Below are 23,791 nucleotides of genomic sequence, written 5' to 3'. Positions count from 1 at the left end.
CTTCCTTCCTTCCTTCCTTCCTTCCTTCCTTCCTTCCTTCCTTCCTTCCTTCCTTCCTTCCTTCCTTCCTTCCTTCCTTCCTTCCTTCCTCCTCTTGCTCAGAAGCATATTGGCTACCTTTAGACCCAATCCCAATACTGATCAGTACAGAAACTTTAATTCTGACTCCAGCTGACTTGCCCCTCCACAGCCTGATGGCCCACCACTCTTGGTATGGACATCCAATTGACTTTAATTGTATTGTAGCTCAGACCTCCTGAACTCAAGAGGTCCACTAGCCTAATGCAGTAGAAGCTCTGATTGCAGGCATGTGACACCATGCTTTGCCTGACCCTTCTATTTTATATTCTCTTACCCTTCACTAATCACTCTCTGTCAGGATAATATTGGCTAATAGGAACCATTTTCCTTTAAAATGAGATCCCAAGGTTTCCCTACAAGATCACAGAGCTCAAAGTTATGTATTTTCATATGAACAGTTCGATTTTCTTCTCTTCACTCTATATCTATCATCTCTTCCTTCCTTTCCCACCAAGGTCAACCCAACCCTAGCCTCAATCTTGAACTGGGTAACATTGATGAAAGAGTTTTCCTTGAATATCAAAGAAATGTTGCTAATTCTTATCCATCTATACTCATAAAAAAAAAAAAACTCTCTCTGAAGCAGGGTACTCTAGTGGAAAGAGCATTGCATATGAATTCAGAGAACTTGACTCTAAATCTCAGATCTAAATTAGCACCTCTGAAGAGATAGATTAGATCAGACATCCTAAACCTGGGTAGCATGCCCTAAGGAGTTATATAAAGCTTTTCAAGAGGTATAGAGAATATTTGTTAAATAACTATAATATCCTATTGAAATCATTTAACCTCTTAATATTAGTTAATTGCCTATGCATGATAAACTAGAATTGATTTCTTCTTGTGTTGAAAAGCATAGGAAGTTTTACTAAAAGCTAAGGCATCTGAGAACTGGAATAACAACAACAAAAACTTTGGGAATTCCTGGTCCAGATGATCTCTAGATCTTTATAGCTCTAAATCCTATGAACCTATGAATCTTGCCATTTCTCTTCCTCTTTCAAAACCCTAGGCCAGTTTTGCCTATCTCTTAAGGTCAAACTTCAAAGCTACCTCCTCTGCAAGTTCTCCTTGTGCAAGTGCCCTCCTCTCCTATCAGAAGTAACTTTTCCTTCTTTTGAATTTCTCTGAATATCACTCTGTGCCTCTCATTCTCTTGTATACTATATATTGTATTATGATTATTTGTATATGTGACTTATCTCCTAAAGCTCCCAAAATTGGAAATTAATTTTTCTGTCCCCCATAGTACTTATCATAGCACCTCAATAAAAATACAAGTTGGCAGTAAGTTTTTGTTTAATAATTGAGTCTTATGAAATAATAACTGAGAAATAATGTCATCTTAGGTTGCTTTGAGAGGATTAGTAACCAGGAGTTATTAGGAACTGATAGTCCTGATCAGGTCACATTTGGGTCCAGTTCTAGGCCCCATACTTTGGTAAGGATATTATTAAACTTGAGTGTCTGGATAATAAAGTTGATAAGGAATACCTTTTTATCTTAGAGAAGAGAAAACTTACAGAGCCTGATAGTTGTCTCCAAGGATTTAAAAGGCCATGAAATAGAAGAGGGCTTTGCCTTGTTCTGTTTTTAGGCTCAAAGAAAAAAATGGGAACAGTATGTGGAATCAGTCAACAATCATTCATTAAGGAGTAGCTAGGTAGCTTAGTGGATAGATAGGCAGATCTGGGTCTGGGAGGTCCTGGATTCAAATATGGCTTCAAATACCTAGCCGGGTGATCCTGGGCAAGTCATTTAACTACATTTCCCAACTCTTACCACTCTTCTGCCTTGGAACCAATATTTAGTATTTATTATACGACAAAAGGCAAGGGTTTAAAAAAACAAATAAGCAAACATTCATTAAGTGCTTACCATGTGTCAGTCACTGTCCTAAAGGCTGGGGATACAAGCAAAAGCAGTCCCCATCATCAAGGAGTTTCCACTATAAAAATGAAGATGTGATTTTGTATATATAGAATACATGGGAAGTAATCTCAGAGAGAAGGCTCTAGGGAATTGGGGGGACTTGGAAAAACTTCCTGGAGAAAAGAAGTCTTGAGCTGAGTCTTGAAAAAAGCTAAGGCAGGGCAGCTAGGTAGCTTGAGAGCCCAGTCCAGAGATAGGGGATCCTGGGTTCAAATCTGGCCTCAGACACTTCTTTGCTGTGTGACCTGGACAAGTCACTTAAACCTGATTGCCTGCCCTTTCCTGCTTTTCTGCCTTAGAACTGATATTAGGAAAGAAGATAAAGGTTAAAAAAAAAAAAAAAGAGAGAGAGAGAGAGAAGCAAAGTATAATAAGATTAGAATGGTAGAAAGTTATTCAGTGGTGAATGGTTTGAAAATCCAAACAGAACATTTTCTAAATGATTTTGGAGTTTATAAAGAGCCACTAATATTTATTGAGTAAGCATGATGTAGTCATACCTGTCCTTTGGGAAGATTACTTTGGCAATTGAATGGAGGGCAAACTAGAATGGGGATAGACTTGAAGCAGGGAGACCAATCAGAAGACTCTTGAAATAGTACAAGGTCTTGAGTCATGATTGTATGAGCAGACAGAAGAGTATGTATATGAGAAATGCAGAAGTAGAAACAAGACTTGATAATAAACTGTGTATGTGATATGATTGTAAGTAAGGAATTGAGGATGACCGCAAGGTTAAGAGTCTATGTGACAGGGAGGTTGCTGGTATCCTGGAGAGGAAAAGGGAAGTTGAGAAGGGAGGAGTGTTTAGAGAGAAAGATGATGACTTCTATTTTGGACGTGTTGAATTTGAAATGTCTCTGGGGTCACATGACCGAACAACAAAGGTCACAGTTGATTTGTATTTGAACCCAATTCTCTCCTGTCTTAAAGTCTTCTGTTCTTTCCACTAGATCAGCCAATTAGAGACTCACACCTTTCTGATTTTTTTCTAGGACGAAGGATCATACCCAATATTAACATCACATTGGTGTCTTTCAAAGTGGTCACTACAGACTTGTTCTACAGAGTCTAAAACAACCATCCCCCAGTGAATCTATCAATTATATCAAGTGAAGTTAGTCTCACCTGATAAGATGTATTACAATGATGTAAGGACAGGCTTGTCTGCCCCCTCCACTCACCATCCACCCCTGCACACTGCCTTGATTCCTGGAATCTCTTTGATTTCACCTTGAATTATTATTTTCTTTTAATGAGGAAATCTCCTAGAAGGCTGCTATTAAAAATAAATGTCTTGCATCTGGGAAATACCTATTAACATCCTAGTAGAATGATTTTGAGATGTTAGTGGGAGAGAGAGCAGGATGAAACACTGAACAGAAGTTTGGTAAGGCAGTATGAGGTAGTGGAAGGAGCAATGGATCCCAGAGTATATGAGTTTGAGTCCCACTTATGTTACTTATTTCCATGTGACCTTAATTGAGTTCCTTAACTTCTTTGAGACTCAGTGAAATCTGAAGGTACAAGATAATTTAAGGTCCCTGATGTTTCATGATCTTCTTTCACACTTACAACAAAAGATGCATGGATGAAAGGAGTGAGATCATGGATGGTGCAATCAAGATGGGAATCATTCTATTCTCATGACCACGGGAATTGCCTCATAGGAAGTGAGCCTAACAACAGCCTCCTGATCGCAAATACCCACAAGCACAGATAGCTTTTGTTCTGTGTCCATTTGGCTAATGACTATTTCTGAAATGGCAAGAACTGCTTCATTCTCAGGTACTTTTTAAAGGAGCATCTCTTGGCTTTTGCTGGCAGTGTCAAAAGGAAGACAGATGGTTGTTATAATAGAGGAACCAGTGGAGTTGGGTGATTCCCTACCAAGACTTGAAGCTCCCTCCCTCTCCTTCTCCCTCTCCCTGACTGGTCATTGGCACAGGCTGTTTTACTGCATCAAACCAGTGCCAAGAAGAAAAACAATGATGGCAGTAAAGCTAAGTGCTCCAGACACTGGGTTTCAAACCCAGGGGTTTTGTTCACCTAGATAGACCAAAGAGGAACCCCTGTACTGACTTTCAGTGACCCTGAAGGAGAGGAGACGGGCTCTTCCCTTAGAACCTCATTGAGGCTTCCCATATGTAAAACATAAGGTCTGGTGCACCCACAGTACAAAGCACAGCAGGTCTGACATCTTTTTCATGTCAGTGAAGGATGAGGGAAACAATCCAAAGAAAGCCTGGTTGCATAAAATAATATTAAAGCACAAAATCCAAAGGCAAAACAAATAAAATAAGATCTGCCTGAGACCAGTCCAAGCCAGAAATAATCAGATTGTCATTTCTCTTCCAAATCTGTTTAAATAAAATTCTCTCTTTCTCTCTTGCTCCCCCTCAGCCCCCACATTGGGGAAAAAAAGCAAAAAACAAAACCTTTGTAACGAATATGCATAGTCAAGCAATGCAAATTCCTATATAAGCCATGGCCAAAAATATATGTCTCATTTTGCATTTTATATCCATCACCTCTCTGTCAGGAGGTGGGTAGCATATAGTTTTTCTGGGACTGTGTCATTCTTAAGCCTCTCCAAGTTGTTTGTTATTACACTGCTACTGTTATATAAATCATTTTACCGGTTCTGCTCACTTTACTCTGTATCAGTTTGTATAAGTCTTTTGATGTTTATCTTGTAGAGCAACCTCCTGATTCTATAGATCAGGGGTCAGCAATGTATGGCTCTTGAGCCCTATCTGGCTCTTTTGAGGGCCAGATATGGCTCTTTCTGCAGGAGCCATAAAGTCGATTTTTTTTTCAGGCGCTGTTACAGGAGCGCATACTGTGAGCACTGTACGGCTCTCACAAAATTACATTTTTAGAAAATGTGGCGTTTATGGCTCTCACGGCCAAAAAAGTTGCTGACCCCTGCTATTGGTGAAGAAGCAATAACCTAGTGATGTTTTGTGACCTAAACAAAGTCACACAGGTCAGTGATTCCAAAATCAACTTTCTACTGTACCATACTTCCTCTCCTATTCTCCACTGTCTACCAAAAAAGGAAAGATAATCGATCGCTAATCAACAAACAGTATCTGCTTGTTCTTTCAATACCTCAGCATGGAATTCATTCAGCTCTGATGGCAAATTTATGAGTACTACTAGATGCTTTCTTACTATCTCCTCCCTTATTTTGAGTTTGGACTCCCTGTTAACCATTATTGATTTGTTTATCTTAATCCAAAGGTCATTCTCCTTGGGAAAAAAAAAAAAAGAGAGAGAAGCAACCCAAGAGTTGGGTGGCACTTCCTTCCTGCTGACATTCTTTATCATCATTTCATTGGCATTGTCCCTGATCAACAGTCCTATCCTATACCTTCTTTGATCCTTCTCTTGCCTCCAACATAGGTAAAGATGGCCCTCATTGTCTTCTGCATTCATCATAGGTCTCTATCATTCTGGGATTCAGCATTTTAAAAAAAAAAAAAAACACCTTTCCCTCTGTCTTAGAATTGATACTATCTGTTCCAAGTCAGAAGAGTGGTAAGGGTTAGGCAATGTGAGTTAAGTGAACTGAACCATTACATGCTTTTATTTCTGTCGCCTGTATATGTCCTTTTAAAATCTGAATTATTCAGCTTTGTCAGTCTTTTTAGACCAGAGTTATCAAACATTCAGTCTTTAATTTAAAAATCCACAGACCTTTAATATTCCTGGGGGCTGATCGAACCAGATTAAAATACAATTGGGAAATATTTACAAAATAAAAATATAGGAAATATTAATTTGAAAAAGTAAGTCAATATGTAGCCAGAAGGGATCTTTATGTACTGATTGGTAGCTCCCATTTCTATTTGAGTTTGATACCACTGCTTTGGACCATGTTTTGGGGTTAGATTTCTTTTTTGTGTATCCTGGATGACTTTGGCATCCAATGAAATCCTGTGGATCCTTTCTCAGAATAGTGTTTTTAAACACACATGACTTCAAAGCAAACCAATCATATTTAAATATTTATGAGAATATGTATAAAATCCTCCAAGTTCATAGACTTGAAATTCTTTACTTAGACAATTGCTCTCTTTTCTTTCCTTCCCAGTTGGAACAATTTTTGTTCTCATATTCAGAATTTGATTCTTGAGGGATTCCTAAAATTCTTGGGCCAACTTCCCTTGTAGAATTTTAGGCCATGAGATCTGACCTATTCTTTCTCTGAATTCTCTGAAACCTACTCTCTGAAAATCAAAAATTCACATAAGGCAATGACTAGTTTTATTTTCTTTCTCTAGTCCACGTATAGATGTTACAAATTCTTGGAGAGGCTAATCTCTCGTCCTCAAGACTCCCATCATTTCTACTTTAACAACTTTTTACTTGTTTAGAATTAAATTCAAAATAATAGTTCCTCCCATCATTTCCTCCTTTTTTTGAAGAATGAAGTTCTTAAGAACAGTAGACTAAAAATATCCCGACACAGAGCGAAGAGGAGATATAGAATTTCCAGAATTTCAGAATTGGAAAGTACCTCAAAGTCTATCTTATTCAAACTGTACCTGCCCAAGATTCTCTTCTACTCTACACTCAAGAATCAATCAATCAGTATTTTTGTGCTTATTGTCTTCCCCATGTTAAAAACAACAACTAAACTATTTTTCCTGGAAATGTTAGCACCAGGCATTGTGCCAGGGGCTAGGAATGCAAATACAAAGAATGAAACATTCCCTACTCCAAATGAGTTTACATTCTGACAGGAAAGATGACAATAATATACATACAGAATATATACAAATAAATGACAAAGCAGTTTAATAAGATAGGTTGATAAGTAGGGGATTAACTATTGGAGAAATTAAGAAATGCTTCAATCAATAAGAATTTATTAAATATATATTTCATGCCAGGCATTGTGTTAGGCTGTGGGCATACAAAGGCAAAGACAAAAAATGAAAGAGTTCTTGCCCTCAAAAGACTTATATTCTATCAGGAATAATTGTACAAGTGCACACACACACACATACACACACACACAAATGCATATAAAATCAATTAGGAAGCTTCCCTTTAAGGACCTCTAGTAACAAAAGACTCAGTTCTTACAGAGGAAACTTCCTCCACTTTGGAGCAGATCTAATTGTCAGGAAGGCTTTCCTTATATCAATTTGAAACCTGCCTTGGCTGACAGCTGACAGCAGAGGAAATAGAAGAAAGACAAAAAACAAAACAAAACAAACTAACACAGGCACTCAAAAAGCAATAATAATCTGGAGATCTGGAGTGATAAGGCAAACAGTCCTACACATCTCAATAGTCCCTGAGACTATCACTGGATTATTGCCCAGAACAACCACAAATATATGGAATTATAACTGATTCACCAAGAAAGAAGGTCAAATTGTATTGGTCACAAGAAAAGGAGGTTCAGAAACTAAAAGATGTTTGGGAAAATTTCCATGAAAAATAGTTTAATTGCTTTTAAGATGGGGAAGGGAAAAAACATTCATTAATTGCCTACCATATGCTAGACACTACTAAGCACTTTACAAGTATTATCTCATTTGATCCTTACAACAACTCTGGGAGGTAGACACTATTATTATCCCTCTTTCCCAATTGAGAAAAATGAGGCAGATAGAGATTAAATGACTAGTCTAGGGTCACACTGCTAGTAAATATCTGAGGTGGGATTTGACCTGTGGTCTTTCAGACTCCAGGGCTACTACTCTATCTGCTGCACCACTTAGCTGACCCTAATGTGGTATTGGAGGGATGAGCTTCAATCATTAGAAAAAGTTATATAAGTGGAACAGATCATTACCAGGAGAGGCCAGATGGACAAGGCATGTAGTCATTTGGCTGTTTTTTAAAGTCATGTTCAACTGCTTGTGACCCCCTTTGAGGTTTTCTTGATAAAGACTGGTGATTTTCCATTTCCTTCTCTAACTCATTTTACAGAGCTGAGACAAGTGAGTTACCAAGGGTCACACAGCTAGTAAGTGTCTAAGGTCTGATTTAAACTCATTAAGCTGAATCTGACTCCAGGTCTGGTACTCTATCCACTGTGCAACCTAGATGTTTCTTGAACAAGGGATACTCTATCTTTGATACCCAATTCCAACCTACCTTTTGAGCCTTATTAAAGGCTCTCTCTCCTCACCTTCTTATATTCTGCAGTTCAGTCACATTAGCCAGCTTACTGTTTCTCATCCATGTCCTCCATCTCCCTACTGGGTGCCTATTGCTACACTTGGGATGTTCTCCTCCCCATTTCCACCTTTAAGAATTTTTAATTTTCTTTAAGACTCAGATCAAGGGGGCAGCTGGGTAGCTCAGTGGATTGAGAGCCAGGCCTAGAGATGGAAGGTCTTAGGTTCAAATCTGGCCTCAAACACTTCCCAGCTGTGTGACCCTGGGCAAGTCACTTGACCCCCATTGCCTAGCCCTTACCACTCTTCTGCCTTAGAACCAGTAGACAGGAAGGCAAGGGTTTTAAAAAAAAAGACTCTGATCAAAAGCCACCTTATCATGAAATCTTTTCTGATTTCCATCTTTGAGCTGCTAGTAACTATCTTCTCACCTCCTCCCTCTACTATCTATTTGGCATATAATTTGCCTGGAACTATCCTCATCCCTCTCCACCTCCTGGCTTCCCTGACTTTCTTCAAGACTCATCTAAAGTACCACCTTCTGCACAAAGACTTTCCTATATCTATTTTGTTTGTACATAGTATTTTTCCATGTTGACTCCCCCATTGATTATAATCTTGAGAGCAGGGACTCATTTTTTAACCCCAACATTTAGAAAAATGCCTGGCACAGGTGGTTCAATCAATAGCACATTGGACTTATAGTGATGGAAGACCAGAGTTCAAATCTTGCCTGAGACATTTACTAGTAATATGACCCAGGGCATTTTGCTTCTTTCAGCCTCAGTTTCTTCATCTGTAAAATGTTAGAGCACCTGTCTTAATTGTTGTTTTGGGGTTATGAGATAACATATGTAAAGCATTTTGTAAACCTTAAAGCTTTATATAAACATTAGGTATTATTATTATTATTCTACTTAACGGAGTATGTTCAAGACAAACTGGACTAGTTGCTGTTCCCTAAATTCCAAAGTTCATCTCCCACCTCCAGATGTTTACCTAAGCCATTCCTTATTCTCCACATCTGCCTATAGGAATCCTTGTCTTCCTTCTAGTTTCCACTTAGGTGGTACCTCTTCCATGAAATCTTCCCTGATCTCCCATTTAATGCTCTCTCCCTTCTCAATTTTCCTTGTTCAATACTTGTTTCCATACATGCTTATTCCCCAAGTATAATGTAATCTCACTGAAAGTAGGACTTTGTCAATATTATGGAATGATCAACTGTGAAAGACTTAGCTACTCTCAGCAATACAATGATCCAGGAAATTCTGAGGGACTTATGAGAAAGAATGCTGTCCACCTCCAGAAAAAGAACTGTTGGAGTAGGAATGCAGAACAAAGCATACTGTTCCTTACTTTAGTTTATTTGGGTTTGGCTTTTATATGATTATTCTCTTACAAAAATGAGCAATATGGAAATATGTTTTACACGATAATACATGTATAACCCAGATCAAATTGTTTACCATCTTTGGGAAGGAAGAAGAAAGGAAGGGAAGGCAACAACTTGGATCATATAACTTCAGAAACCTCATGTGGAAAATTGTTATTACTTTTAATTGGTAAAATAAAATATCTACAAAAAAAAGAGTAGGGAATGTTTTGATTTGTCTTTGTGTCCTCAGTGCCTCACATGGTGCTTGGCATAGGTAGAGTAGGGGTTTAATAAACATTTGTTGAATTGATTTAGTGACAAGGGAAGCCAGCCCTAGGCCTCTACTTCTCTACTGCTTTCTCTACCTCAGGCGTTAAGTTTGAAGCCTTCTCTTCATTATTTCCCATCTTTGTGCCCAAATATAATATTATGCAATCTATGGGAGAAGACTCAAAATTTCTGCAGAATGTGATCCCAGGGGTGCTAGCTTTACTTTTTAGTTGTGCTTGTGCTACAGCTTATTTTTCTATCATCTTGTTTCTCTCTACAGTTTCTTCTCAGGGAGGAAGGATTTCTTTGTAGAATACATGACATTGACTCTGACTCACATACTGGTATGAATGAAAATGGCTCTCAGGATAAGGAGAGGAGCTCATATGAACATAAAAATTAAGGTCATGTTGACACTGAATTTGGGAAGGAATATGAAAGAGCTGTGCCTAAAGTCAGTTTGAAGAGAATTTTGTAATTCCATAGAATCTAGAGCTAGAAACCACCTTGAAGGTCAGCTAGTCCCAGACTCTCAATTTACCGAAGGGGAAACTGAAGCTCTAAGAGGGGAAGGGATTTCTCTAGGGTCACACAATTGTACCAGAGCTAGTGCTCTGATTCCGAATGCAGGGATATTTCTACTTTACTACACTGCTTCTTTACATGCTGGTGTGTTTTGTGACTCTTCTGTCTTACCTGTCTTTAAAAAAAATTACACAGCTTGGTTCTATTAAAAATAATCATGAATGGATATGTGGGTAGAGGGGTCTGCCTGTGCTAAAGGGGACTCATATGCATAAAAGAGTTGATTCCTTAGATTGCCAAAGGAATTAAGGAACTTGCACAGGATTGGAAACCGAGTCTTGTCCTATGTGTAGAATATTAGTTAAAGCATCTTCAGTGGTGAAGGAATGAAACCAAATGTCTCTCCATTTAGTAGACTCCAGATCAAGTTTCACTTATCTGTCTTATCTTGTTTTGCCCACCTTGGCCATCTTACCATGTGCCTAACTCCAGTCCTGCTTTGGAATGGCATCCTCTGGAAGAAACTGTCAAATTCAATCATTGTTTTATAAATGAGGAAACAGATTTTGACAAAGGTTAAGTGACTTGCCCAAGGTCTCACAGCTTGTGAGTGTCTGGGGCATCATCATTATTAATAATATCTAGCATTTACATAGTGCTTTAAGGTTGTCAAAACATTTTACATATGTTATTATGCTTGCTCCTCAAAACAACCCTGTGAGTTACTGCTATTATTATCTCCATCTCAGAGATGAAAGAATTACAACTAAAGGTGATTAAGAGATTTACCCAGAGTCAGATTACTAGGAAATGTTTGAGTCAATATTTTAACTCCGGTCTGTTTGACTCTAAGTCTAACTCACTCTCCATTTTACCATCCATTTGATTCTCCCAATCTGGATCCTTTTTATGATCATCTACTTGCTGATGGGCCATTATTCCACCTTTTCTACTCTCATCTTTGAAGACTTCAATATACATGTTAATATCTTCCCAAGCACCCTGTCATCCCACCTCATTATCCTGATCAGACTTATGTTTCCACATCATTTCAGCCACTTGTAGCAATGGTCAGATCCTTTATCTTACCATCTCCCATAACTATTGTCTTAATAAGCTTAAATCTTGAAATTCCTCTTTTTTTATCCTAATTTACTGTCCTTTCATATCTCCCTTTCCCTAATTCTGAGAAAACCTATTTTTTGTCTTCACCACAAACTCCCATCCCTCTTTTCCTCCTGATCCTTCCAATCTATCACTCCTCTATGACCTCAATTCCCTCCCTCCACAATCTGGACACTTTAACTGACCAATTCCATTGTACGATAATCTCTACTCTTCAATCTCCCACTGCCTCATATGGTATAATCATTAACTGTACCTTGCCAAATCCTGTCCCTGGGGTTCTCCTACCCTTAAAATCTCCTACCATGTTATAGGCAATAGAATGCTTCCAGAGATAGGAGCATAATTATAATAGACTTGCTACCAATGTATGTTATTTCACAAGGTCCCATTTTAAAGAACACTTTACCTCCTAAATGATATTACATTCACTTATGAGCTTACAAACTGTATCTCCTCCCTCATCCCTACCCTCAGTGTAGAATGACTCTTTTTATACCCACCACCTGGCATGAGTCTTTATACATAATTTTTTTGGGAAAAAACCTGGTTTAAAGACTCTTGATGAGGTAACACAATCTCCTAATGTAGATCATCACTTTTTCTTTCTTTTGCCAATCTATAGTCTTAGATAGTTGCCTTGAGAGGTTGTCACTTGCCCAGGGTCAAATAGTCAGAGGGGGAATTTGAACCCAGGTCTTCCAGATTCTGAGAACAACTCTGTTCATCATGGTGTGACTGCCTTTACCTTAGGCATAATATGTCCCTTAAAAAAGTTTATTGATTTCAAATTCAAATTCACAAGGATAGACCATGTACTAGGGCATAGAAACATGGCAAACAATTGCAAAAAAGCAGAAATGATAAATGCAACCTTATCAGATCATAATGCAATAAAAATAGTTATTAGTAAGAATACATGGAGAAGCAAACCAAAAACTAATTGGAAATTAAATAATATGATTCTCCAAAAAATTTAGTGAAAGAACAAATCACAGAAACAATTAACAATTACATTGAAGACAATGACAATGATGAGACTTCTTACCCAAACCTATAGGATACAGCCAAAGCAGTTCTAAGGGGAAAATTTATATCACTGAGTGCATATATTAACAAATTAGGGAGGGCAGAGATTAATGAATTGGGCATGCAACTTAAAAAACTAGAAAATGAACAAATTAAAAATCCCCAGATGAAAACTAAATTAGAAATACTAAAAATCAAAGGAGAAAGTAATAAAATCAAGAGTAAAAGAACTATTGAATTAATAAATAAGACTAGAAACTGGTATTTTGAAAAAACAGAACAATAGACAAAGTACTGGTCAATCTAATAAAAAAAAGGAAAGAAGAAAACCAAATTTAACAGTATCAAAGATGAAAAGGGAGAACTCACCTCTAATGAAGAGGAAATTAAGACAATCATTAAAAACTATTTTGCCCAATTATATGGCAATAAATATAGCAATCTAGGTGATATGGATGAATATTTATAAAAATAGAAATTGCCTAGATTAACAGCACAAGAAATAGAATACTGAAATAATCCAATATCAGAAAAAGAAATTGAACAAACCATCAAAGAACTCCCTAAGAAAAAATTGCCAGGGCCTGATGGATTCACAAGTGAATTCTATCAAACCTTCAAAGAACAACTAATCCCAATACTATACAAATTATTTGATATAATAAGCAAAGAAGGAGTCCTACCAAATTCCTTTTATGACACAAATATGGTACTGATTCCAAAGCCAGGTAGGTCAAAAGCAGAGAAAGAAAACTACAAACAAATCTCCCTAATGAACACAGATGCAAAAATCTTAAATAGAATACTATCAAAGACTCCAGCAAGTGATCAAGAGGGTTATCCATCATGATCAAGTGGAATTTATACCAGGAATGCAAGGATGGTTCAACATTAGGAAAACCATCTACATAATTGGCTATATCAACAAGCTAACAAACAAAAATCACATGATTATCTCAATAGATGCTGAAAAAGCCTTTGACAAAATACAACACCCATTCCTATTGAAAACACTAGAAAGTATAGGTATTAGAAAGAGTTAGAAAGAGAAACACCATTTAAAATTGCCCTAGACAATATAAAATACTTAGGAATCTATCTACCAAAACAAACACAGGAATTATACAAATACAACTACAAAACACTTTCCAAACAAATAAAACTGGATCTAAACAATTGGAAAAACATTGATTGCTCAGGGGTAGGACAAGCTAACATAATAAAAATGACCATTCTACCCAAATTAATTTACTTATTTAGATCAAACTACCAAAAAACTTTTTACTGAATCAGAAAAAACTATAACAAAGTTCATTTTGAAGAAAAAAAGATCAAGAATATCAAGGGAAATAATGAAAAAAAAACATGAAGGAAGGTGGCCTAGCAGTACCAGATATTAAACTATACCATAAAGTAGTGGTCATCAAAACAATATGGTACTGGCTATGAGACAGAAGGGAGGATCAGTGGAATAGACTTGGAGTAAATGATGTCAGCAAGACAGTGTGTGATAAACCCAAAGAACCCAACTTTTGGGACAAAAATCCACTATTTGACAAAAACTGTTGGGAAAATTAGAAAACAATATGGGAGAGATTAGATTTAGATCAACATCTCACACCCTATACCAAGATAAATTCAGAATGGGTGAATGACTTGAATATAAAGAAGGAAACTGTAAGTAAATTAAGTGAACACAGAATAGCATACTTGTTAGATCTCTGGGAAAGGAAAGATTTTAAAACCAACCAAGAGTTAGAAAAAATTACAAAATGTAAAATAAATAATTTTGATTACATTAAATTAAAAAGTTTTTTGTACAAGCAAAAACAATGCAACCAAAATCAGAAGGGAAACAACAAACTGGGAAAAAAATTTTTTATAATAAAAAACTCTGACAGAGGTCTAATTACTCAAATATACAAGAAACTAAATCAATTGTATAAAAAATCAAGCCATTCCCCAATTGATAAATGGGCAAGGGACATGAATAGGCAATTTTCACATAAAAAAATCAAAACTATCAATAAACACATTGAGAAAGTGTTCTAAATCTCTAATAATTAGAGAAATGAAAATCAAAACAACTCAGATATCACCTCACACCTAGCAGATTGGCTAAAATGACAGGAGGGGAGAGTAAAGAATGTTGGAGGGGATGTGGCAAAATTGTGATATTAATGCATTGCTGGTGGATTTGTGAACTGATCCAACCATTCTGGATGGCAATTTGGAACTATGCCCAAAGAGCAATAAAAGAATGCCTTCCCTTTGATCCAGCCATACCATTGCTGGGTTTGTACCCCAAAGAGATCATAGATAAAAAGACTTGTACAAAAATATTTATAGCCATGCTTTTTGTGGTAGCAAAAACCTGGAAAACAAGTGTATGTCCATCAATTGGGGGATGGCTGAACAAATGGTGGTATATGCTAGTTATGGAATACTACTGTGCTCAAAGGAATAATAAACTGGAGGAATTCCATGTGAACTGGAATGACCTCCAGGAATTGATTCACAGTGAAAGGAGCAGAGCCAAAAGAACATTGTACAGAGACTGATATACTGTGGTAAAATTGAATGTAATAGACTTCTGTACTAATAGCAATGTAATGACACAAGACAATTCTGAGGGATTTATGGAAAAGAACACTACCCACATTCAGAGGAAGAACTACAGGAATGGAAACACAGAAGAAAAACAACTGCTTGAACACATGGGTTGATGCGGACATGATTGGGGATGTAGATTCAAAACGACTAGATGACACATGTTAAAACCAGTGGAAATGTGCTTTGGCTATGGGCGGTGGCGGGGGGTGGGGTGGTGGTGGTTGGTCAAGTGTCAAGGGGATCCTGAGCCCTTCTCCGTTAGTCCCCAATATAGGCTCTTGGTTCTCCTTGCCTCAAAGGAAAGGAGTGTTGAAATTAATGAACTGCATTTCTAAAAGCAATTTGTACCCCATCTTTACCCCGCTCTGGGATAGGAGGAAGACCTGTTAATGGATTTTAGTTATTACGAGGGAAAAAATAAATAAAAAGAAAATAATTACTGAAGCTTTTCTTTTTTCTTTTTTAATGTGCAGATGGGGGCAGGTGGGTAGCTCAGAGGATTGAGAGCCAGGACTAGAGATGGGAGGTCCTAGGTTCAAATTTGACCTCAGACACTTCCTAGTTATGTGACCCTGGGCAAGTCACTTAACCCCCATTGCCTAGTCCTTACCAGTTTTTTACCTTGGAAGCAATACCTAATATTGATTCTAAGGTGGAAGATAAGGGTTTAAAAAAAACCAGCACAGATGGGGCCACTAGTTGACTCAGTATCTAGAGATAGGAGATCTTGGGTTCAAATATGGCCTCAGACACTTCCCAGCTGTGTAACCCTGGCCAAGTCACTTGGCCTTAATTGCCTATCCCTTACTACTCTTCTGCCTTGGAACCAGTACACTGTATTGATTCCAGGGCAGAAGGCAGGGCTTAAAAAATGCCCTGAGGTGAATAGAAGGAAAGGTAACACAAATGAACAAGACATCTTTGAAAGCGTCACATTGAATTGATTATATGCCTTAAAGTAAAAGCAAGACAGATATAGTAGACATGATTTCATGAGGAATCCTCTTTCTGTTCTCCATATATGGATGGGAATGCTCATTTTATTTGGTGTTAATTAAATTCTTAATTTAACAAAGAAAACGACTGGCTTCAGCTCAATTCTGCAGGAAGAGGGTACAGAGCTGGGTAATTCAAATTTGGGTGAGGTTTGGAAGCAGTCTTCTCTGAGGATGAGAATTGAGGCTTCCTTTTTCTTTTGTGTGTTTCTGAGGGTCTGAGTCAGCTGGAACAGATGTTCCCTGTGGGAGTGCTCTTGCAACTGGTTGTGTCTGCCGGGAGCTGTGGAAGTGGTCAGCACAGAGCCAGGGAAAAGGACAGAGACAGAACAAATAAATACATTCTGAGCCGCTTGCTGTTTCCAGCTGAGACCTTCCCTTTTCTCTGAGAGTGGTGCCCATGACAAATGTTTGGGACTCAATGCATCTATTACTAAACTTGGTTGTAGTCTGGTTTTGTGACCGAACACCTCTATGGAAGGTATATCCATTTCGGGCTTTCCTAAATATAACTAGAAACAATCTCTAGTTCGTCACAGCTAAATGGCTCCTCTGTGCAATCTCTTAGGGTGATAAATGGGGGTTAGGAAGTGGTATCTAATTAGTCCTAGGTGTAGGCCTTGTAATGGTAGATCTGAATCAGAGCTTCAGGACTAGTTCCAAGAATGGCCCAAAATAGCCAAGAAATACTAGAAAGTCAAGAGACAAGCAAGCACTGGCTTCAATTTTGTAGCCATGGGCAACTGATCTTTTTTGTTTCTTCCATATTTTCAATGATTCAGCATAATCGGGCAGGTTTCCTGCATCAAGCTAACCTCCACCTTCACCCCTCCCCAACACCCACACACATAGAGGGAAATGGTGGCTTTTCTCGACAAGTCACTTCCCTCTCTGCCTCCTATCTTGTTAGAGGTTCTGGCTCTCTGTACTCCCATTCCAAAATTTGGGGTGCACTACTCTTAGAAAGAAACATAGCATAATGGGGCAGAAAGTATACTTGAGCTGGGAATTGGGAATGCCAGGGTTCTAGCCCCCTCTTTATTGTTCTGTGGCAATGGGACTTTGGAGAAGTTTCACGTCAGAACTGACTCTTAGTTTCCTCATTTGTAAACTGAAGGTAATAAACTCTGCCTTATTTACTTCATAGGATTATTGTGAGAATCAAATGAGATAAATGTGAAAATGCTTCATATGTTGTAAAGTATTCTGATTAGCCTTGATTGGGAGTACTAAGAGCAAAATCTATTTTGTATACAACTTTACCATTCACGAAATACTTTCCTCATAACCACCCAGGCAACTGGGCAGTGATGCCATCATTATTGTCTCCATTTTTCAGATAAGGAAAAGGAAGCTTAGAGAGAGACTGAACAATTTGACCTGGGTCAAACAGAAAGTTGTGTCAAAACTGGGACCCAGACAGTGAGACTGAAATCTTCTGACCTCTAATCCAGTGTCCTTTCCTCTATATTACAATGTCCTAACACAGGACATTTACTCAGCTCGGGCTTGTCTTGACTCTGTTCCTCCCACAAACCTTGCTTATCCTCACTTTTCTGCAAATTGTGACCCAAGTTATGGACATATTTCCAATCTTTCCCATCTAAACCCATATCATTCCTTCAAAGCAACCACTCATAATGATATCATAGAAGTAAAAGAATATTTCCACATATTCCTCTTTAAGTTCACCCTCTCAACAGCCTAGTGAGAAGGGTTGTACAAATACGATTTCCATCCTTTTTGCAGGTGTGACAACTGTGATTTAGTAATAAAATTAGAATTACCCAAAATTGAACGGCAAATGTCCACTGGGATTAGAACCCTCTAAACTCCAGGTTCAGCATCCTTAGTAATTATAATTGTTAGCATTTATATAAGATGTTAAGGTTTGAAAAATATTTCATAAAAATATTCTCATTTTATCCTCATAACCATCCAGGATTTAGGTGTTATTTTTATCCCCATTCTTCAGATAGGAAAAGTGAAACTGGCAGAGGTTACACAGTTTGAAAAGGATCAAAGAGCTAAGAAGTGTCTGAGGCTGGATTTGAATTAAGATCTTCCTGCCTCAGAGTCTAGCACTCTGTCCACTATACCATTTAGCTTTGATCCTTTAATTGGAGAAGGAGAAGGGATCTTCCATTTAAGGAAGGGACCCAGGGCAGACACCTCATTATATGCCACTTGGCTTCAGGATTTCATTTTACCCTGACACTTCATGTATCCCCCTTCCTCCACTCATCCCCAGACCCTCTTTTCATTTTCCTCTTCTTTTTAAATGTTCCTTTTGTTTGTAAGCTCCTTGAAGATGGAGACTATCTTTTACCTTTCTTTATATATCCCCAGCTCTTATATATGCAGGAAAAGTAGTAGGTGCTTAATGAATGTTTTTGACTTACTGACTGCAAGTAGCTACACGTGTGACCTTGGGTAAGTTATAACCTTTCTGGACCTCAGATTTTTTTGGCTATAAAATAAAGAAGTGGGACTAGAAGATCTCCACAATCCTGTTCAGCTCTATATTTGTAATCCTTTGAAATGGAAGTATATCTTATTTCTCTGAGATATGTGCTTTGTCAATGAGAAAGTGTTAGAGAAATGGAAAAGGTTATTTTTATTGAACAGACAAATAGCAAAAATGACAAGTATTCTTTCTCCCTGCAGCTTTCTCCCAGAGCAGGAGAGAGTGAATGTCATGATGTACTAATAGATTCTGCCCTATCTGGAGGTTAGGAGGGGCTACGGGAGGTAGAATGTATGACCACTGGGGATCTGTCCCAGATCTAGGGTCCTCTGATGTTAGCACCACCACCAGTGGGAGTTCTGGAATAATGGAGAGTCTCTCCATGTGGGGTGGGGCTCTTGACTCAAACCTGAGTAGCTGTGTGTGCCCTTAATGGAGCTGGGTTAGGTTTTAATTAGATGCAAAGTATTTTTAAGACACAATCTTGTTTTTAGCATCACTTGGAGAGTCCATTAGTGCCCCATCACAGAGCACAACGTTGCTTTGTACTTGAGCTTCAAATCAACTCTCCAGTTTTAAAAAATAATATCCCACCTTTTCTGGGCTTTATTTGCCTTCCCTATCTCTGTCTCTTTCCTTCTTTGCCTTCCCTCCCTTCCTCTCCCCTCCCCTCCTCTCCCCCACACCCCTAGGCCTAGCCTGATGATTATAAGGATGGTGAGAAATGCTTACAATTCCAGGATACTCTCTTTTATATACCCTCTTTATTTTTCTTTAAAAAATATTTATTGATATCTTTCATTTTTACATTGCCTAGATTTATCCCTGTATCCTTCCACTGTCTCAGGAAGCCATTTCAAAATAAATAATTTTTAAAGAGAAAGAAATTTAAAAATGAAATAAAAGAAAAAAATATCAGCAGAAATCTATTGATGTTCTGGGGGGAAAGATCCAATTATGTCAGCAATATTTACTTCTTTGCCAAGGTACATTCTCATATCCCTTCTTTGGGATCAAGCTTATTCTTTATATTTTTGCAACATTCATCTTCCACTATTTTGTGATTGCTATTCTTTCTATTAACACTGAAGAAGTCACTTTGTATATTGTTTTCCTGGCTCTGCTTACTTTGTATCAATTTATATAAGTCTTCCAATACTTCTCTGTATTCATCATGTTTATCTTTTCTAACAGGACAGTAATATTGCATTACATTAATGGACCATAATTTAGTTATTCCCAAATGGATAAACATCTATTTTTAGATCTTCTTTTCTTATTAACTTAGAGGAAGCTTTCAGGAGCCAAGCATTTGCCTAGGGAGGATCCTTACTGTCCAGTCCAACATCTCACCATCCACAAATAACCTTGGTTCAAAAGGATATTAGGAGGAATCATCAAGTAAAGGAGTCCCCTTGACTGTACTTTCTGATTTCTGATCAATTATAAATACCCTTTATTTGATGAAATTCAATTCAATGCCCTCATGTATAAGATACTGCATTATCTATGTGTCTTCCATTAGTCAATTAAGTATTTATTTAGCTCCCTATTATGTACTGTGTTAGATGATGAAAGTACAAAGATAAAAAAGGGAACAGTTCCTTGAAGAGCTTAAATTCTACTGGGGTAGCAGTATGTATAGTTACATATAGATAATTGCTAAATACCATCAATCAATCAATAAGTATTAATTAAGTGTTTACAATGGGTCAGGCACAAGCCCAAAGGATGAAGAAATCCATTCAAAATTGGCTTACATTCTAATGGGGATGGGGAACAACAAGTACACATAAAAATATATGGCCTGTAGGGCAGCTAGGTGATTCAGTGGATTGAGAACCAGGCCCAGAAATGAGAAGTCCTGGGTTCAAATCTGATCTCAGACACTTCCTGGGCAATTGACTCTGGGCAAGTCACTTAATCCCCATTGCCTAACCCTTACTCTTCTGCTTTGGAATCCATACATGGTATTGATTCAAAGGCAGGAGGCAAGGGATTTTTAAAAATATGTGGCCTGATAAGTATAAATATATACAAAATTAAATACAAATTGGTTTTGGAGAGAAAATACATAAAAGAAAGGGCAGGTAGGTGGCAGAGTCCTGCAGTGGAAAGGTGACTGACTTTAAGTCAAGAAGACTCATCTTCCTGAGTTTAAATTTGGCCTTAGGCATTATCTCTGTGACCTTAGGTAAGTCACTTAATTCTGTTTTCTTCAGTTCTTCGGAAAATGAATTAGAGAGAGAAATGGCAAACTACTCCCATATCTCTGCCAAGAAAACCCCTAAAAGAGTCACAAAGAGGAGTACATGAATGAAATAACTGAACAACAAAAAGGGTGGGAGGAGATCAGGAAAAGCCTCATGGAGGAAATGGTGTCTGAGCTGATCTTTGAAGCAAACAAGGGATTCTATAAAACAAAGGTTAACAAATGGTGCACTCCAAGTAGGGGGAACTGCCTTTATAAAAGAACAGAGATAGGAGATTCAATTTCATATGTGATGAAAAGCAAATAGACTAATTTGACTTGACTTTTTGGCAAGTCCCTTCCTCAATTTGAATTTTAGTTTCCTCCTCTATAGATGAGGGGATTGCACTAGATGGCATTTAAGGTCTTTTTCATCTCTAAGGTAATTTTAAATGCTAGCATTTGGTGATCTATATTCTAAGATCTCTTCCAAGCGCATGGTCTCTAATAGTCTAATCTGTTCAATGCAAAAGAAAGTTTGTTCGTATCTTTCAAACATTTATCAATTTGGGAGAGATTTTTGATTGAAGATTGGGGAGTAAAGTTTGACATCCACTCCCCCACTTCACTTAACTATTTTCTTTCTGATCTTAGCTGTTTTAGAATTATTTATGCAAAACTCTTAAATTTTATGTAGCCAAAATGATTTGTTTTTTCTTCTATAATCCTTTCTAGCCCTTGTTTGGTCATGAATTCTTCCTGTTTCTCTAGATCTAAAAGATAATTTGTTCCTTGTTGCTCTAATTTGTTTATAATATTACTTCTTATATCTAGGGAATGCATTATATGGAGCTTCCCTTAGTGTATGGTGTGAAGTATTGGTCTAAACTTAATTTCTTCTAGATTGCTGTGTCATTTTCCCAATGGTTTTTGACAAATAATGAGTTCTTACCTCAGTAGTTGGGTCTTTTGATTTGTTGAATAATAAGCTCCTGGTTCCATTTGTTTCTCTGTTGTATATGTATCTGTTCCACCGATAGACTTCTCTATTTTTAACAAATATTAAATTGTCTTTGTGATTTGTGTTTTGGAGGACAAAATAATTCACATAAATTTTTTTTATTATCCATATATAGCATTTTTATATGATCATAATAAAATCACCAAGAAGATATAGAAAAGGAAATTTCATTTAAAATATCTACAGAATACATAAAATATTTGAGATTCTACCTGTCAAGAGATACAGAAGAATGATATTAACACAATTTTTAAAATCTGCTTATGTAAATAAAGACCTAAATGATTAGAGAAATATTAACTGATCATGAGTAGGCCAAGTCAATATTTTAAAATAACAATACTATCTAAATTGGTATATTTATTCAATGCCAAACTAATCAAACCGTCAAAGGATGTCGTATAATCTTTGTGATATGATGCTATAGCTTCTATGCTGATATTTTATTTAAAACTTTTGCATCAATGTTCATTAGGGATATTTGCCTCTAGTTTTCTTTCTGTATTTTGACTCTCCCTGGTGTAGGTATCAAGACATTGTTTGTGCTCCCCTCCCACCCTATTGAGCTGGTGGTCATGGACATTCCCAGCATCTCCAATTAAAGGTGTCTTCTCAACCTGGCAAGTCAAGAGATAACTCTCTTCAGAACCACAATAAAAAGCTACTTGAGCACAAAGAGACTTATGGATTCTTCAAAGAGTTAAGAGAATGATTGAAAGACCTTATGAAGCTTTAGGAAAAGTCTGAAAATGATTTGAAGGTCTTAGGAAGTGTTGCACAGATTGTGGGTTAATTGCTTAAAAAAATAATAGAAGAAAAATTAAGTGTTAAAGCAACAAATGGACCATGATATATTGTGAGTTGTCTGAGCCATCTTGACAAAAGTAATCTGAAGCCAGGGACAGGAGTTGCCCTGAATATGACTACAGTTACTATCCTGAGATATTTGCCAAGAGAACTTCATCTACTGGTTTATAACATGTCTCATGAGGACTCTGGGAATGTTTCTTATCCTGAGACTGGAGAGTCATCTGACAAATCAGAAAACTAAGAGAATTATTCCCTATAAATCCTGAGTTACTCCAGCATATAGGAATAATTCCTCCAAAAAATTGTTTTCTAAATAGACTACCAGGAATAGGATAAAAACACCCTTGGCAAGAGCTATTGCTAGCCAGCTGCACTGCAATTTTTTAAAGGTTATATCTAGTTCTGTTGTAGATAAGTACATTCATGAAAGTGCCCATTTGATCAGAGAAATGTTCAATTATGCCAAGGGATCACTAGTCATGCATCATTTTCATGGATGAAATAGATGTTATTGGTGACTGTCATTTTTCTAAGGGTACTTCAGCTGGTAGAGAAATTCAGAGAATTCTAATGGAGTCACTGAATTAGATGGATAGATTTGATTCTTTTCACATTAAAAATGATCATGGCTGCAAATAGGTCATACATACAGACTGGACCCTGCTTTGTTGCAACAGAGAAGATTAGATGGAAAAATATATATTGATTTATCAAATGAACAAGCAAGATTAGACATTATGAAGATTCATGCAGGCTCTATCACAAAGCAAGATGAAATAGATTAGGAAGCAATTGTGAAGCTCTCAGATGGCTTTAAACGGAGTAGATCTGAGAAATGTTTGTATCAAAACAGGTATGTTTATAATTTGCATAGAGATTCTAGTTCCCCCTGGGGACATATTAACTACACCAGGAATAACTCCATCTTGAGGCTGACTCCTTGTTTGGCGAGTCCTTGACTAGAACTACCACATCACCAGGAGTCCTAGACATACAGACTATTGTTCTTCCAGTACACTCTCTAAGTTGCTCCACTTCCATGCTGGTTGCCTTGACCTCTTTGGGCTACCTTTTCCCTTATTTCCAGCTCTCTCTTTATGTGCCATCTTGTTCCATTAGAGTGTAAGTAACTTTTGAGCAGAGAGATCAATAATTTATAGTCCCACCCCCCTCTGTTTTCTAGGTCAGTTGTTTTTGTTATAACTCATGTT

General features: G+C 37.4%; 1 pseudogene; it reads left to right on the top strand.

The window, feature by feature from the left end:
* The window catches only part of LOC123233481, a 34,878-nt pseudogene extending 11,368 nt beyond the window's left edge, over positions 1-23,510 (top strand).
* The last annotated feature ends 281 nt before the right edge of the window (positions 23,511-23,791 follow it).

The sequence above is a fragment of the Gracilinanus agilis genome, chromosome 2 (genome assembly GCF_016433145.1).
Source record: "Gracilinanus agilis isolate LMUSP501 chromosome 2, AgileGrace, whole genome shotgun sequence".
Classification (NCBI taxonomy): Eukaryota; Metazoa; Chordata; class Mammalia; order Didelphimorphia; family Didelphidae; genus Gracilinanus; species Gracilinanus agilis.
This window is presented reverse-complemented; position numbering and strand designations above follow the sequence as displayed.